Genomic DNA, 16,842 nt, shown 5'->3' on the forward strand with positions numbered 1-16,842 from the left:
AATTTCACACAGGTCATGTGGTTCAGTACTAAAATTTATGTGCGGAACAACTTTGATCCATAATCAAATGAATGCAAGGCATTGCACATCACCAGCATGGGCATGGAGAGATCTCAACAGTCTCTGTTCATGCCTGTTCAGAGGAGATTATGTGATTACCAGTGTTCTGTAATAATTGCATGGAGGCTGTGTAATATGATTGCCATTGATGAGGGACAATGTAATGGTAACTGCTCAAATAAAATAAACATTTGATGAACACTTAACTGAACTCAGCCAACTATCATTTCTGCTCAGCAAAACGGTGCTGCTGCACCACCCCAACCATACAAAAGAGAGAAAGAAAGAGTATCCAATTACAAAATAACTTATTTACATCCTGTCCAAACCCTTGCATTTCCACAAGCATAATGTCATCCATGTGTTCTTCAACTGGCTGACAAAGAGGTGTTGGTTTTGGCTGATGGAACTGGCTGTAGGTGTGAAGCTCATTAACGAGACAAAAAACTGGAAATTTCTGACAATGTCATCAGCAGGGAAATTTGGGAGAAGTAGAAGATGAAGAAAAGGAAGAAAAATTAATTAACTAGGATCAAGGCTTTATTGTGTGGATAAATGAAGCTGTATCCAAAAGCCCTGGCATTGTATAAGGGCGATGCCATATTCAGGGGAAATATCCTTCTCAAGATCACAATAGTGATGGCCCATAGTGAATCTGAACCTCCACAGTGTGGTAGTTTGGTCATGACGCAGCAGGCTGGTAAACATTTATGTTGATTGACAGGGTAGAGGGAGATATTGCTATGTTACATCCCCCATGTTCTAATGCATACAGGTCTGATACAGCAGCCTTTTGAATAAAGTAAATGGCTTCTTCCAACTTAGAACTTAACTATCAAATATAGCTTATAGGCAATCTCATTGCTGCTACCATGTTCATTTTAGTTAATTCATATTACTAATACGCCAACAAGATGGGTGCTGCTCTCACCAATTCCATAAACTATCTAGCTAACATAATCAAGCAATAACAGCTTGCATTTGTGGCTAGCCAGGTGTTTCATAAACTCACATCTAAAGCCAGCCAATTTGGGCATTATTTACTGTAACACAAAAGCAAGCTGTAACCTCAAGAGAAAAAAAAATCAGTTAGAGATAGCATTTAAACGTTAGAACGCACTGTCCTTGGCAGAGCCAACATTTTGTGTTTTCAATGTTTGGCTTCTTCTACCACAGTCAAGAAACAATGCAGAGAAACTTGTGGGGAGCAGAAACAGTACTTATAAGCAGAGTAGCACAACCTTAAACTGTGCCATTTTAGCACAGTTCATGGTTAGAATCAGAGCTGGCTGTAGGCATAGGTAGTGAGGGTGGTTGCCTAGGGTACAAATAAGTCTAGGGGGGCGCCAAACAAAGGGTAACGGGGGAAAAAATCCATGCATTTTGTGACATGGTGTCATTGAATATACTTATCAAACTGTTGAACTGTGCCCTAGTCTGATTTACTAATAGACAAATATTAACCATTAATGTCAGTTCATTTAAAACGCAGCCAAAAATAAGTCAAAACATGGCCTGTGTTTTGAAAACGCATATTTCTGAAAGCCACTGTGACCTTTGCTCACCCAACCTGAACAAGAGCGTCTTCCTCCCTGCTTTCACCAGCTACCCTGCCCAGTGCCTGGCTGCAGCAAAGACATTCCACTAACTCTGAAAGCCTACTGCTGAATTCTCTCTGTGGAAACCATTCCTCTGTAGCAAGGGTATCCATGGGTCAAGGCCTGGGAGTTATAAAGAGATTGTACCCCATTTGTGCTTCTTATTGTCTCGGTACACCAGGAAAATCCTCCCCAAAATATATATTTTATACAAATCTTTAACCCTCCATCCAGCACTTATATTGTACTTTGTATCATTATCTTGATGTTGTAGCTTGTCATGCCTCCTAGTTTGACTTAGCATAGGTTAGGTCAGAGTAATGTTTACTGTGTGAACTGGACTTAATGTGTTCATGGCTATGAATAACTGTTACAAAACGAAACGAGTATTGTACCTTATCGGACCTATGTTTTGTAGTTGTTCCAATGACCTTTGGTATGCACTTATTGTACGTTGCTTTGGATAAAAGCATCTGCCAAATAAATGTAATGTAACCCTGATTTTTGGTCTATCATCATTGGTCCATCATTATTGGTCCATCTTGTCACTGAAACATTGTCCAGCATTTCAAGAAGGGGCTCTGCTTACAACACAGCTAATTGGCCAGAGAAGTCCCTGTTGCATGATGGGATGTCTTCTTGCCAATCCAGGATTTGATGCTTGACTGGGAAGCGCATTCATACACTGTAATCCTGGTTCAAGCAGCGTGAGCTACTCTGCAGTGGATGTCACACTAGACATCCTATAAACATACATGGAAAACCTTAGCAGGAGATTTCCAGGGCCCCAAATGCAGGGCTATACTGTGCTGTAGCACTGCCCAGTATGAGTTTAGCTGAAGGCCGCTCTACACTGCCCTCATTACAGGTTTGGTCCAGCATGCACAATCCGACACGTATCAGCTCCAGAGGCTGAACGACTGTGACAGGCCTGGTCAATTATGGTTTTTCATTGACAGACCTCCAACCCACAGATACAATTTAATGTAGTACTTTCAACACAACCATTTGCTCTGCTCCTAAAGTTTCTAATCACAGGTGCGGGGCACACATCGATCACTTAACAGTGCTTTTAGATAAACCTTGGTTTCTAACTTCATTAAAGCAAGAAAATATCTATGCATCAATGAATCTGGAGTCTCAATCATTGGGTATGGATAACATCATCAATACTCACTAAGGAACTTCAGAGAACAGTGACGATAGGGAGACAGAGGTAAGGTCTTCTACTTATTTCATGAGAAAACCAACACAAACAAGCAATCTGTGTGCACCAGCACTCCCCCTACTGGCAGACTGCAGAGCATGCTCAGTAAGGACAGGAAGCTGCCTGCAGATCAGCCATTTCATAACAACTGTTTACTGGCGCTACGCTAGATCTTTCCACAGGTTTGTGTGTGCATGTTTGTGTGTGTGTGTGTGTGTGTGTGTGTGTGAGTTATGTATAAGAATCATGCGAGAATCCTTTATAAATGTATGATTATGTGCATGCAAAAATCTTTGCTTTCTTTAAATGTGTAAAATGTGCACAATCCAATTACTCAGTACTTCTAAATTACACAATACTACCCAAATTCTGACATACACACACTATTGATAAATAGCATATTATGCTTGTAAATAAACAGCAATGGTCTGGTTGTTTTTTCACAAGGTGATCATAACTATTTCCACTACCCAAGCCTATGATTCCAAGCCTACCTGTAGCACCTTACAAATATTAAACTCACCTGCACTACAAACCAAATAAATCTCTTCCTGCAGTTCACCTGGGCCTCCATTCAAAGTATTAGCTGATTTTTTCTAAATCAGCTAATACCTTTCACAGCCATTTAACTCTCAATTAGAATGCCAGAATCTCAACAACAGAAATCAGTTATTCACTTCTGACACATCTGGGTTCCAGATCCATGTTTGACCCATGCATCCTCAACTAGACACTTCCAGCACTTTCCCTGACATTCCTTTCCCGTCCCTTCTCCTGCCCTTAGCCTTTTTCATGTATTCAGCCCAAAATGAAAGTTACAATGCCCTTATGTTTGGAAGCATGTTTAGGGTAAGGAGCAGGGTGGTGGGCGGAAGAGCCTTAAAATTCATTCAGAGTGCTCTTGGTATAAGACCCAAATGAAGTCAACAATCGTCAAAAGCTTGCAATTAGAGACTCCGTTCTCCATTTCAGCCTCCAGAACCTTGGGCTCATGCATTACCAGTTTCTAAGCCTACAGGCAGAGCAAGCCTCTTCCACTGGCTGCCATCCCCCTGGTTTTAATCTTCAATCCCAGCCAATGTGCTATTTTAGGCAATACCATGGCATTTCCTTACAACAACATCAAAGCCCTTTGTACCTCTTGTCAACATCCAGGCCTCAGGGAAACTCTGCAGTAGTTTCTGTTGGTAGCTGAGCTAAGCAAGACAACTTCAAGCATCTGCCTCATTTTTTCCTTTAAAAAGGTGAAGAGACTTTGACTGTAGGTGCTGTTGTACTTCCGGCATGTAATCAAGAACTCTTGAAGATGAGTCACACAGAGCTTAATCACAAGATTGCACCTTTGGAAAAGAAAAAAACAGCAGAGAAATACAGATTATACCTTTGAGAAAGATTATTCCAAAAGGCAGCAAAACTATAAACATCGATCATTAACAGCACCGTCTAACAGCAGACATTGAAGTACCCCATTCTGCTTCAGAATGCCAGGCAACGTCATACCTGTGTCCTCTCGATGGCTTCCATTGTAGAGAGAGAGCGAGAGACAGAGAGAGAGAGAGCGTGTTGCCTCTTTCCTTCTCACCCCGCTTGCATTCAGCTCTGGTCATGTGACCCAGCTGCTCCCTCTGCTGGTTTCCTTGTACGGTGAGGACTGAGCATGCTCAGTGAGCTCTGTGCTGATGAGCATGTGCAGCCATTATAAGAGCAGGAGGGTATGAGGGGGCCCAATGAGGGAGCCCCCGGGGTGCCCCCACGCCAGGGGCAAGGCACAGACCGCAGGAGGAATCCTAAAATCCCTGCATATTACTGCTTTCTCGAGAGTTTCTGTCCTGCCTTGGTTCAACATTAGAGATGTATAAGAGATAGAAAGAATCCCATCATCTGGCCTTCCCAATGCATTGCAGTTACCCCCTTCAACAGACAGCACTGACAAGCCCCATCAGAACTAAGAAAACAGGTTACCTAACTGGGACGACCCCACCCAAGGGATTTGAAAGGGGTTCAACTGGGGGGAAAGTTACATTTTACATATACATTTCCATATTTCATGTTCACATTCCATGTTTTCATCATTTTAATGTTTTAGAATTTCAGGTAAAAAATAAATAAATTCTTGGTAATGTTGTAAAAAAAGTTGCCATCATTCAATATTTACACTGTACTAAATAGCAGTGTTAGTCATGTGCTAATTGCATTCATGATGTGGAAATATAGCAATTCAGACATTCCTCCAAGTAGTTCCTGGAGGCATGTCCAAATAAAAGTTACCACTTCCTGAGATGAAGATCATCAGGTATTGGATGACCATCTCAGGGGGCCTTGAGGTTTGGGGAATTTCTGACAGCCAGTCAATGAAAAGTGAAGTCTTGGTGAAAACCTTACAGCCACTCTGAATTCAAAGCCGCTTGGTTTTTAAAAAAAAAACATCACAGTCTCAATCATTATTTCAAATAACTCAATAACACCAACTGTGGGTGAATTTCTGCTTTTACTGCTAAATTATTCCAGGGCTATAGGGACTACAGATTACTGTAGGGACATTGTTACAATATGGGTTAGACGCGTGGTCAGGCATCCACACCAGATTCTTTCTACCTAAACCCTTTGAACCCATTGCATTTAGATTCCTCATCCCTTACAATAGTAGTTTCTGGAATGTTTTTGGAAAATTTCTAGTCGGTGTTCTAGAACTCCATTGCTTGCAAATACCAGTAGTGATTGTTGCATCAGCATTACAATGTTCAGTTAAGAACATTCTAATCACATATTTGTGATTAAAGGGTTCATTGCCATTTCTCTGCCCAGAAAGAGCTGCACAGGGCGGAAAGCTTCTCCCAGAAACATACATGATCGCTGCAGTGCTGCTACCCCTTTACCTCCCTCCCCCACCCTGTGAGTTATTCAAACAGCATCTGTCTCGAGCCTCCAGAAGCTCTCCGTTTCTCACTCGCGCACCAGGGCCCTTCCGTGACCGTTGCTCAAAATATTTGCGCACCGTCGCAAACCAACATTTCTGGGTCAAACAGATGTTCAGTCTGCCGATCTGGCCTGGCTGCTGCTGCCACAGCGCTCTGCACCAAGGGAGACCCGCGTCACAACATCCTGACTCTTTTGCACAGGAGACATCGGAATACAGCTGCCAGAGAGAGAGAGAGGAACTTCATTTCCACTCTCACGTGGATGTATTCCATACAGGAAGAGCTCAGCTGATGCAGCCTACAAAAATCTTTTAAATAAAACTTAAAAAAAAAAAAAAATCACACAAAACACACCACTGTGGATCACAGCCCATGTCAATCCCCCCTATATCCTCCCCAGCAACCAGCTTCCTGACGTGCAGGGGGAAGTGGCTTTGTTTCAGGTCTGTTAGTGTGCACCATGTAGCATTCAGGGAAACAAAAACAGCCCAAAAAACTATTTCAGTTCCATTTCTCCAACATTTATGTTCATTGAACTTCCTCTGGCTGGAACAGTTCAGGTCAAGAAACAGGCCTTGGCTGGCACATAAACACACTATTTCATTACTCTGATATACTAAAGTACTGACAGGAAGAGTGAGAGATGCCTCTAGCACTGTTGAGCAGGGTAGCGTTTCCCCTTGCTCCAACAGCCCTCACCAATCATACCCCCCCCCTCTCAACAACCCAACCTTCGCAATTCCCCAAAAAACTTGAAATGTGCAATATTATTAATACACTTTAAAAACATTTTTTAAAACAACAATTAAAAAAAAACCTTTTTTACAACTACCCATGCATCAAGGCAATCTAAACTATACCGGCAACAAAAAACAAGAGCGCACACTGTCCCTCTGTCCATACGCACACCACAGATAGCCAGCGACTCCAGGCCAGATCTCACTTTGGGCCAGATAACCAGGGACTGTGTGAGATCTGACTGAGAGTCGCTGGTTAACTGGGACTCTGGGCTACACCCCAAGTCAGCCAGGCAGCCACACCCCCTTGGCCAGTCACGTGACTTCAACCCAAACAGCAAAGCTGTCAGACAGTAGCCAAAGCACTCCCACATCCTGCAGTGGCCACACAACGCTCGTATCGTTAAAACCACAAATTCCATATATGAACTGATCAATAATAAACAGAAATATGAATATGCAATGCATTTAATAAGAATCCATGTAATACATGTGTTAATTGTGTTGTCTGTCAGCCCTGCCCAGGCTATATCACACACAGGAGAATCTTACAGAAACCATGGCCTGCCTGGGCAGGCTCATTTTGGGTCCACATTCCAGAAACAAGGGGACTAAATCTCAGCGCAGAAATGCAGGCCAAGAGAACAACAGCCAGTAAAGAAACTGTCCTCCGAACAGAACACAGACAGCTCTCCTCCAAGCACTGAAAACAGCCCGTCACCTTTACTGAACACTGCTAGGTCTGCTCTCTTACTGAACACACGGCCAAGTCTGCTCTCTCACTGAACACAGCCAGCCATGAGTGAAAAGAAGAACTAGAGATCCCCAACACTCCGTTCAACATCGTGTTTAGACAAGTCTTGAGTGCCGGCTTCAAGAACAAAGTCAGACAAGCTCTTCAGGGCCATTCATTCACTCCAGGGACAGGGACAGGGACAGTGAATCTGTGATCAGATTGCATTTCCAATTTCACCTGTCCCAACAGTCTCCCCAAATGGAGCCAGAGGGCCCGAGTCTTTTTAAGATACTTTAAATTCTGTTTTTGATGTCATAAAATTAACATTTCCACCAAGGATGGGGTCAACAGCATTTCAGTTCTAAATTCAGTGAATTAACTGAAATTCCAATCATTTTCCTCAGGTATTTCTCAATTAATTACTTAATTTGTATTCATTTCCTGAATTGATTGATTACAAATGTAAATGACCTCAACCCTAATGCTCTCTTTGTTATTGACCATCCAAAAGGGACCATTAAGGCCAACACTTTTCATAAATCTCCAAGCACAAACAATTGCAGAGTTCACATGATAAAGTATATATACAAAATCCAGAAAGGCAGTTGAATAAGTCTGCCAATCTCTGTTATCCACCAGACGAAATTTGAAAAAGGAATCAGTCCCTTTGGAACAACACAAGTGTAGGTACTAAGTAGCGACATTTATTACGCCATGCAGGTCCTCCTGCTACTACACATATGTGCACAGCCCCCCAGGTTCCTTTATAGCATACCAGAAAAAAACAAGTGCAATCAATCAATCCATATTTCCATCCCTTCGTGTGTCAATTATCCATCCATCCAATCTGGTCCAATAAAAACACATGAATTTGAATGTACTGAAAAATGTATGAGTAACTGGAAAAACCCCCAAGCAAAAATTACCATAAGAGAAACTGGCCACTCCCATCTGCAAACTTCTATAGAGAGAGAATGAAAATGAAGAAGAAAAATTGAATAGTAAAAATAAAAATAAAAAACTTTAGTTTTGCTCTTTATCAGCATAGTAGTACCTGGTCTAGTCTGTGGTATTCCATTGATAGAATGAGAGTGGGGGGAGAGAGAGAGAGAGAGCCAGAGAGACCGAGGCTCCACAGTCTTCGGTCTAGTTTCCACATATGCACAGTTGCTGAGGTCACATGACCAAATCCTCTGTAGAATCTTCTCTGACACGGCACTGGGCATGCTCAGTAGCAGTCCTGCTGTTCTTGATAAAGAAGAGGGAGGAAAAAAATATACCCAGCCATTTTGAGGAAGAGAAAGGCAGTTGACAAAGGACACAGTCTTCACAGCCAGCCAAACTGCATTTCCACCTTTATAGTTAGCGCTCGTTCTCTTGCTCTCTCAGACGTGAGCATGAAAAGCTCTCTGCTTTAAATTGACTACTGTCAGAGAAATCATGACAAAAGCAATAAACTTCAAGATAGCTTCATTTCCACTACATGAGCTTTTGTCCACCAGCGCTGAAACAGCACTTCCTTTATAGTCTCATTCACATTCAAGAGATTCAGAGACTCCATAAATAACTGCTTTCAGAGACCTGCTTTAATTTAGCTGGTATTGTCCAATCATCGCGTCTCTAGCATCAGACTACAACACTCATGGCTTAAAAACAAAAACAATTAACACAAAAACAAAAGGATGTTAAATTAGCTTCTTAACAAACAAATGTCATGTAATGTACTTTTTTCTCTCCACAATTCTACATATTTTCAGCTCAATGGAATCTCTGCTTTAACTCCCTCTTCCCCTCAGTCTGTTCAAATGATTATTTTTAGATGCTGGCATCTAATGGTGGCCATTGGGGGGTCATAAGAACATAATTTGCTGTCACTCTTCTGTTCTTTAATACACCTGAGACATTAATTAGGGTTCTTTCAAGTCTGGTATTTAATTTCTAGCATACCGTCATTGGGTAAGTCCTTTAAGTGTGAGATGTTCCTTTGGATTCATATTTGTTAAATGATAATTGTTTGCTGCCCAAACTGTGTTCGTAAAAATGCACAAAATGCAGTTTCCCAAGCATACATTTTGTGCCTGAAGCTACAAACTAGCTAATCTTTGTCAAACTTACAGACCATTAATTGAGTTTCCAATCTCTCCCCTTCCTATATTTCTAACAGCACTTCAGTTGGTAAAACTCCACGGCACTTGCTTGGTTCACCATTTCTTGTCCGCCACCTTGTCTTTGCTTGGCCCTGACAAAGGTATGAGGTCAACCGTTGGATGTATTCAAGAATTTCAAAAATAATATGGCACTCCACTGTTAGGATCGGTGATTATTTCCAGTTGAAACACCTCCACAGAAGAGGGCTAGCAATCATGTTTCTCTGGCAGTTCCACAAACTGCAAGTCGAAGAAATTAGATACTGAGATTTGCCGAAAACCGTGGTATGAACCAGTTTTACAAAGAAATCCTATCGTCAGTAAATAAATCTGGACTTGAAGCTCTTTGTCCACAAACTGATTGTGGATGGTATCTTTTGCCTGTAGAATGTTGGCTGTTCCATCTTGCTGCTGGTCGGTGATCTTCACATATGAGATGGCTTTCAAAGGTTTTCATAACAGCATGGCCTTAACTGCTGCGATAATAGCAGGTTCCATTAGGCGCCAAAATCTTCTTTCAGTGGAGCATATGCACACACCTGCACTGTTTTCAGTCCATAGGAAGGGAAAATATCCTATCCATATGCTAACTACAATCAGACATGACAGGCAATCGCCCAATCTGGATCCAGCTACTTACAACCAAGGGTGGATCTCCTTTCCAATTCTTGTCCCACTCCAACCCACCCTCAAAGTCAGAGGCAGGACCTGGGGAGCCACTGGGTCTGCTAGTTTTTGTTGTGACTGAACACATATTTGTTAAATCAAAGCAGTCAATTACACAGCTCTCACCTCACATGGTTTTTTGGATCTAAAGTGGTTGTTGCATTTAAGGTAAAAACAAGAACCAGCAGACCCTGCGGCTCCCCAGGACCGGGGTTGGCTACTCCTGCTGTAGATAATGACCTTCCTTAAAAGGGAAGGGAAAGGAAAAAGTGTTTTTAAAAAAGACCAGCCAAAAAAGACCAAACAAATTTGAAAGTCATCATCCTATCATGATCTCCACAGCTATACTGAAAAAGGCGGTTAAAAAAAAACTCCTCTGTGTTCATAGACTATCCAAACTCACTGGCTCTGCAAACAAATGAATCATAGACAAAAGGAAGCCACTATCTGCCTCCTGCTGACCAGGCTACTAACCACAATGCCTGGTTGAGTCCCAGCAGAAAAGCACAACTCCAGGGCTCCACCCGCTTCCAGTTCCAACAGTGAAAAGCCGCTACAGTCACGATACCACTGAAAGACACATCGCACTGCCTTGTCCGTACCATTGAAAATGTGCACAACACGCCTTAGAAAGGCTTAACAGGCCTGTACCACAAACTGTTGATTTCACACAGAATGACCCCCACCTGCAGTCCAGCCTGACCTCAAGCAAGCGGGAAAACAGATTTTCGAGCAATTTGTGTGAGCGTCCCAAAGCACCCCCCACTCTTAAAAGTGCAGGGGGCAGTACACACCAAAGTCAAGAGAAAGCCAAAAGGGACAAACTGGAAAGTGAAAGCCACGAACAGTATTGAGACACCAAGGTGGTCATTTAAACGAAAGACAACAAACCATTCTCAGAAAGTCGCACCAGGAATATTCCCTTTCAGGTAAAATTAATGAACGTTCATTGGTTGTAGAAACGGAAGTAGGATTTGGGGATGCCAGATTAATCATAATGATTTATTTTACATAATACATAATGATTATTCCCTGTCAATCTTAATGGGAAAAAAGCTTCCAATAAATGCTCATTAGGTTCCTTCATTGTCCCCGACTGAGGATGCTCTCCTCCATGGCTCATATGAAGATTAGTACAGTAGAACAGTGCAGGAAGGCACTTGTCCAATGTAAATACTAAAGTACAGTAGAACAATATAAGTATGTTCTTAGTTACTGCTACAGTAAATAAGCAAAGCTCCTTATGGGAGCCTTTTGACCTGAAGGCAGTTTTTCACAATAGCAATATACAGGGCATCTGCAAAATCAGAAGCAAAAAACAGGCTTAACAACCAATAGACTGGACAGTTAGGAGAAGCCCAATATTATAACAACAGTACGTACAGTACCTGCTGTGTACGCTCGGTGCCATCCAGGTATTTAACAACACATTCCAGATGAATAAATTAACAGCAATGCAACAGACTCTATAAACCATCTTAAGTATTTTTTGGGTTTATCCTTCAAATTAGATTAATTATTTCACAGATGGCAAACAACAGTCCTGGAAATAGCTCAAAACATAAGGGAAAATACTGCCACAGAAGCCATTTGATTTGCTCTGCATTCTCACTCATAGACAGCTTTTGCCTTCTCATTGGAGTTACATTAGAGAAACTCCTTGACATTCCTTCAGCTGACACTGCCTGTGGAGTCCACATCCTGCCTGCTTGCTTGCTTACAGCTCGGGAAAAGACAAACAAAAATGGCTCAGCCTGGCAGTCATTATGGTGCACGTGGGAAACCCGCCAGCTAAAAAGCAAACACAACGTGAGATCATCTGGCAGCAAAAAAACAACAGGTTTGCAGACAAGAATGCATTCCAGAATGCATGTTGAAAGAAACAGGACAACATGAACCAAACAGATACAAAAGCACAGAAATGACACCACACACACTGTCTAGTCCTTGCAGGATTAACTCTGTTTCTATCTCTCCCTATTTCTCTCTCTCTCTCTCTGACTCCCAACCCCGTACTCTGCCATACCTTAACCAGCTGAAGGGCCTTTCTTTCAGCGGCAGGCCTGCACCATGCTTCCCTCCAGTCCAAAGGCCCGACTCCACTGCAATGCATGCTACTTCCTGCTTCCACTAGGGGCAGCGGCAGCAGTACTGAGCATGCTCAGTACAGCCAGACAAGCTGGCAGAGAGTAGAAGGGACAACAAGCACTCATGGCTTCCAACATCGTGTCAGCCGTGCTCGTCCCTGGAGAGGGCTAAAGGGGGCTATGGGTGGCATGTCAATCAGGTCACTCCTGTCTGTATTCTTTCTTCCAGTCAGTGTTTTAGAGCACAGTCTTATCAATGTAATTATTCAGGCTTTTGCTTCGATTTCTTCAGGGTCCAACATCCAAACCAAGTCTCAGAAGATAAGGTTGTCTCTGACTGTTTTAAAGTTAGCATTCAGACTTGCAGAAATGTGTCCTACATGTATAGCAGCTTGCTTGCATTCTTCTTGAATCCTGAATACAATCCTGTTTTAAGGTGTGTAAATTCAAATTATATAGACCTGGCACAAACCTCATAAATTGACAATTGTAAATCAAAATGTACATTTATTTATAACACAATCCATGATACCTTGTGTAAGCACAGTCAAAAGTATACATACTTGGCCTCAGTACTTGGTGGATGTCAGTTTTAATGGTGGTTCAAATAATTTCAACACCACAGCCAGAGGCTGCCTTTAGCCAAAATAGTGATGGCATAATCATTCAGATATCCCTCTGTGAAAGACTACATCTTCTCTACCAAATCAATGACATAAATAATCCCCAGGGTCCAGCATTCACCAGGTTGCTCAATAATTTTGAACATTTATAGGATGTAAACTTTAAAAACTCTTTCAGGCATGCATTAACATAAAAACAAAGTTAGTCAGAAAATACAACAGCTCCTTAGAATAACCAACAATTAAAGGCGAATTTTCAAAAACGCATGGTGTAATTCAGTTTCGGTATCTATATTTCAAGTGCCTATTTTCCATTTCTCAGAATTGTCCACTTCAATGAAATTTGCAAGCCTGTAGAGGCCCACAATGGTAGTTGATTAAACCAAGGGCTTCCATGAGAGTCAAGATTTGGCGGAGAGTCCCCGTAAATAAGTCCTCGAGGAGTGCTTTTGCTCTCTTGACTCTTGAGCGCCATCTGTTGCAAAATAACTGGCTAGTGCATAATTATATGGAACCAACCGTCAAGGAACGCACGTCACATTATGTACAACCATTACACTTCCACACAGCTGCTAAAATATCTTATTAGACCTCAAATATAGCCTACGGGATGTGTTGGATCGACTAGACATGCAGTATTTTCCAGTTACAATTTAGCTTAATAATATAAAACCATTCTACTCTGTGTGCTCATTGCAGTGGTTTGTGGATATTTTAATAGGAAAATCCAAACCAGTATTACAATCCAAGAAAAGTAATTAGTTTACATTAAATCCATTTGTTTACGTGAATATCATAAAATGCAGCCTATGTTATACGACCAACTAATAAAATCACACAATTTAATACGAGACTTGCTTGAGGCTTCCTCGTTTGAATGCCAACAGTTTCCTACGATAACAGCTACGAAGCATGACATTTCCTGATAAATTGTAGCAGTGGATCGAAATGAACTTAAGTCTAATGAGGAATGAGGTCAGTTTACTGTTTTTCAGAACAGACAGGAGAGCCACAATGGCTGCCACCACTGAGTCATAACTCGACTGCCTACAGAAACTTCAAATTCAAAATAGTGTGGCTGAACGCATGATATCCTGTGGGGCGGGGACTGCAGAAGACAAATAGCCTAAATAAAATCAACACCGAGTGACAATTAAACTGAGTAGGCCTGCACGCAAGATACCTACAGCAGCCACTAGAGTTTGGAAATAGTCAAGTACAGAACCGATGCCGTAAGATAGCTTTATAATAAAATGCGTGTCAACGTAATGCACGAATGTTTCACCGTTGGAACTGCATTCCTTTCGGTGCGGTTCAGTTAAAAGTACAGAACTGGAACGTTCCACCCTTTCTGTTCAGTAACTGCAAAGTAGCATTACACGAAGCCCAATGCTGGTATAAAACAGCACACATAAGATTTTTATATCTGGAAATGCGTTCTGAGGGCAGCACTGGGATTTTTCCATCCAAGTATTCGGCGCAACCAGGCACATACACAATAGTGCAGAGTTTTTGAAGTAGAGGACGGGCGGGTACTTTGAAATGGAAGGCGTAGCCTACAGAAAGATCACCGGCGCATTTTTTGTTTAGGTTTGTTTCCGACCATTAACCTACTGTTTATATCACATTTTCATGAAAAGGAATCGCGAGACAATGGCGACAGAAAGTTGCCGAGCTTAAACACTTCACTATCTTACCTCTGTTCTCAATGTAGCCTCACTTCAGTCACCAGAGTGCCCCGAATCCCCGCCTACTCACCGCTTTTTGACGTCATTGTGACATTAATTGATACACGCAACAATTAATTTACACTTTGAACATATTCAGACTGTCAAAAATAAATAAAATTATGTTCGGTTCCTTATAGCCGCGCGAGCATAATAGGCCTATTCATTGTTTATTGACTGCAGATAATACAAAAGACACTGTACTGCCTGTTCTTTAAAACGCCCATAGCCTAAATTGATTTATAAGAAAGTCAATTTCACTTTCTGGAGTTTTTGATGATATTTAAGTTTTAATGCAGCAATTGTTTTTATTTGTTTCTTTTCATTTGTATGCAATGAACCATATTTTAGATTTTAGACGACCTGGTATTACAATGGCATATGGTATATACACTGGTATATGAACATACCGTGCCCACCAAAAGTTTGGGATGGCAGAGTGAAATTTGTTATTTTTGTTGTACACTTAATATGTTTAGATCTGAGATCCTAAGATGAATATGAGACAAAAGTACAGATGATCAGTTTTCATTTCATGGAACATACATGCATATGTTATACAATGGTCAGCAACATCAACAGCAGCCTCCAGAGGGCAGGAGTGAAAATGTCACAAGCCACCATTCACAGAAGACTTCAAGAATTATAGAATTATAGAGGCTACACCATCAGATGCAAACCTCTCATTAGCAGCAAAATCAGAATGCCAGATTAGAATTTGCCAAAAATGTCAATGACAAGCAAGGAGGTTTCTGGAAGAAAGTTTTATGGACAGATGAGACCAAAATAAACCAAAACAATGAAAAGCCAAAAGTGTGGAGAAAGGAAGAAACAGCTCATGACCCAAAGCACTCCCTCATCTGTGAAATATTAAGGAGGTAACGTCATGGCTTGGGCATGTATACCTGCTTCCAGGGCAGCCTCTCTAGTCCTCATTGATGATGTAATGGAGGATGGCAGCAGTGTGGAGAATTTGGAAGTGAGCAGACAGGTTTTGTCTGGCTATGTACCAAGAAATTCCTCCAACCTCATAGGCTGGCACTTCATCCTACAGCAAGACAATGACCCCAAACACATTGCCTTTGCAACCGAAGCATTAATCAGTGGAGAAAAAGTAGAAAGTTTTGGACTGGCCAAGTCAGTCACCTGATTTAAATCCAATCAAGCATGCTTTTACTTGCCGAAGAGGAAACTGAAGACAGAAAAAAACCCCAAAACAAAGCTCAACAGCTGTAGCAAAGGCCTAAAAAGGTAGTAAAACGGTTCAGGAATAGTAACCATTTTATTTTGGGTGTGTCATTTTCAGGCTTGTGTTAAGAAAGGGGGTCGCTACAGAAGGTGTTAAGAGTTGCTTGCCTTTACTGGCCATTATTTATAAGGTCAATGGACATTCACTGATTGATTGACCTTATTTCAATTCGTTTAATTAATAAACAATAATTGAATATCACTTGGTGCTGTATACGATTTTCATATTATCTATTAGAATCCCTTTGAATGGGTCACCTGTTTTTGGTCCCCGAACACATAGCCACTTTTGAGCAAGGTTTGCAATAACCAGATTATCACTGTACCTCATGTCACAGCATGAGTAGTGAGAGGAGAACGGTGATAATAACCAGATGGATATGGGTTCAGATTTCTGGTGTACTGCTTTGACACCCTTGTGTAATGAGCAACCTGGATTTGGTCAGTAACCGCCTGGTTGTTTAAATGAGTAAAAATGTAAGTGATGCAAGTTGCTCTGGATAATGCAATGTGCTCATGAAATACATACATACAAGGTTCCAAGGATCAATTCTAACATTGATTGTACTTAAAACTATGCGAACAATTAGCCTGGTGTGTTTGATTTTGGCTTGGAATTTCAGGGGAAAACCCAACTGATAATTGGCCTTAAAATTAGAATATTTTACACTGCACAGTCCTACAGGCTAGTGTAGGGCAGCAGTGTAGTATAAGGGGTAAGGAGCTGGTCTTGTAACCTAAAGGTCACAGGTTCGATTCCCATATAGGAACACTGTCCTTGTACCCTTGAGCAAGGTACTTAACCTGCATTGCTTCAATATACAGCTGTATAAATGGATGCAATGTAAATGCCGTGTAAAAAAATGTGTAAGTCGCTCTGGAAAGGGCGTCTGCTAAATGTTTGTAATGTAGTGGTAATCAGAAGTCTCTCTCACTGAAGACAACTGGTAGCCAGTAGGCACCCGCTACCTCAATGGGAGGAGTTAATGCAGTAGTTACCCATGGAACCAACCCTACACTGTACAAGGCCAACTGTGTCCCGCCTCTGTAGACTCCTGGAAATAGCTGGTTAATGACATAGCCAAGGT

The 16,842-nt window shown here is 41.7% G+C and overlaps 1 protein-coding gene across 7 annotated transcripts in view; it reads right to left on the reverse strand.

Moving 5' to 3' along the window:
• The window catches only part of ehmt1a (euchromatic histone-lysine N-methyltransferase 1a), a 44,050-nt gene extending 29,520 nt beyond the window's left edge, over nucleotides 1–14,530 (reverse strand). For 2 of the 7 annotated variants that reach the window (XR_004761173.1, XM_035378875.1), the window contains exon 1: nucleotides 12,096–12,211. The gene's annotated coding sequence lies outside the window, so the exon portion shown is untranslated. Of the gene's footprint in view, nucleotides 1–4,003; nucleotides 4,206–4,365; nucleotides 4,482–8,310; nucleotides 8,416–12,095; nucleotides 12,212–14,476 lie in introns of those variants that run through there. The other 5 variants (XM_035378877.1, XM_035378876.1, XM_035378878.1 and 2 more) reach the window with 5 other exon arrangements.
• Nucleotides 14,531–16,842: the final 2,312 nt, after the last annotated feature.

The sequence above is a fragment of the Anguilla anguilla genome, chromosome 10 (genome assembly GCF_013347855.1).
Source record: "Anguilla anguilla isolate fAngAng1 chromosome 10, fAngAng1.pri, whole genome shotgun sequence".
In the NCBI taxonomy this organism is placed as follows: domain Eukaryota; kingdom Metazoa; phylum Chordata; class Actinopteri; order Anguilliformes; family Anguillidae; genus Anguilla; species Anguilla anguilla.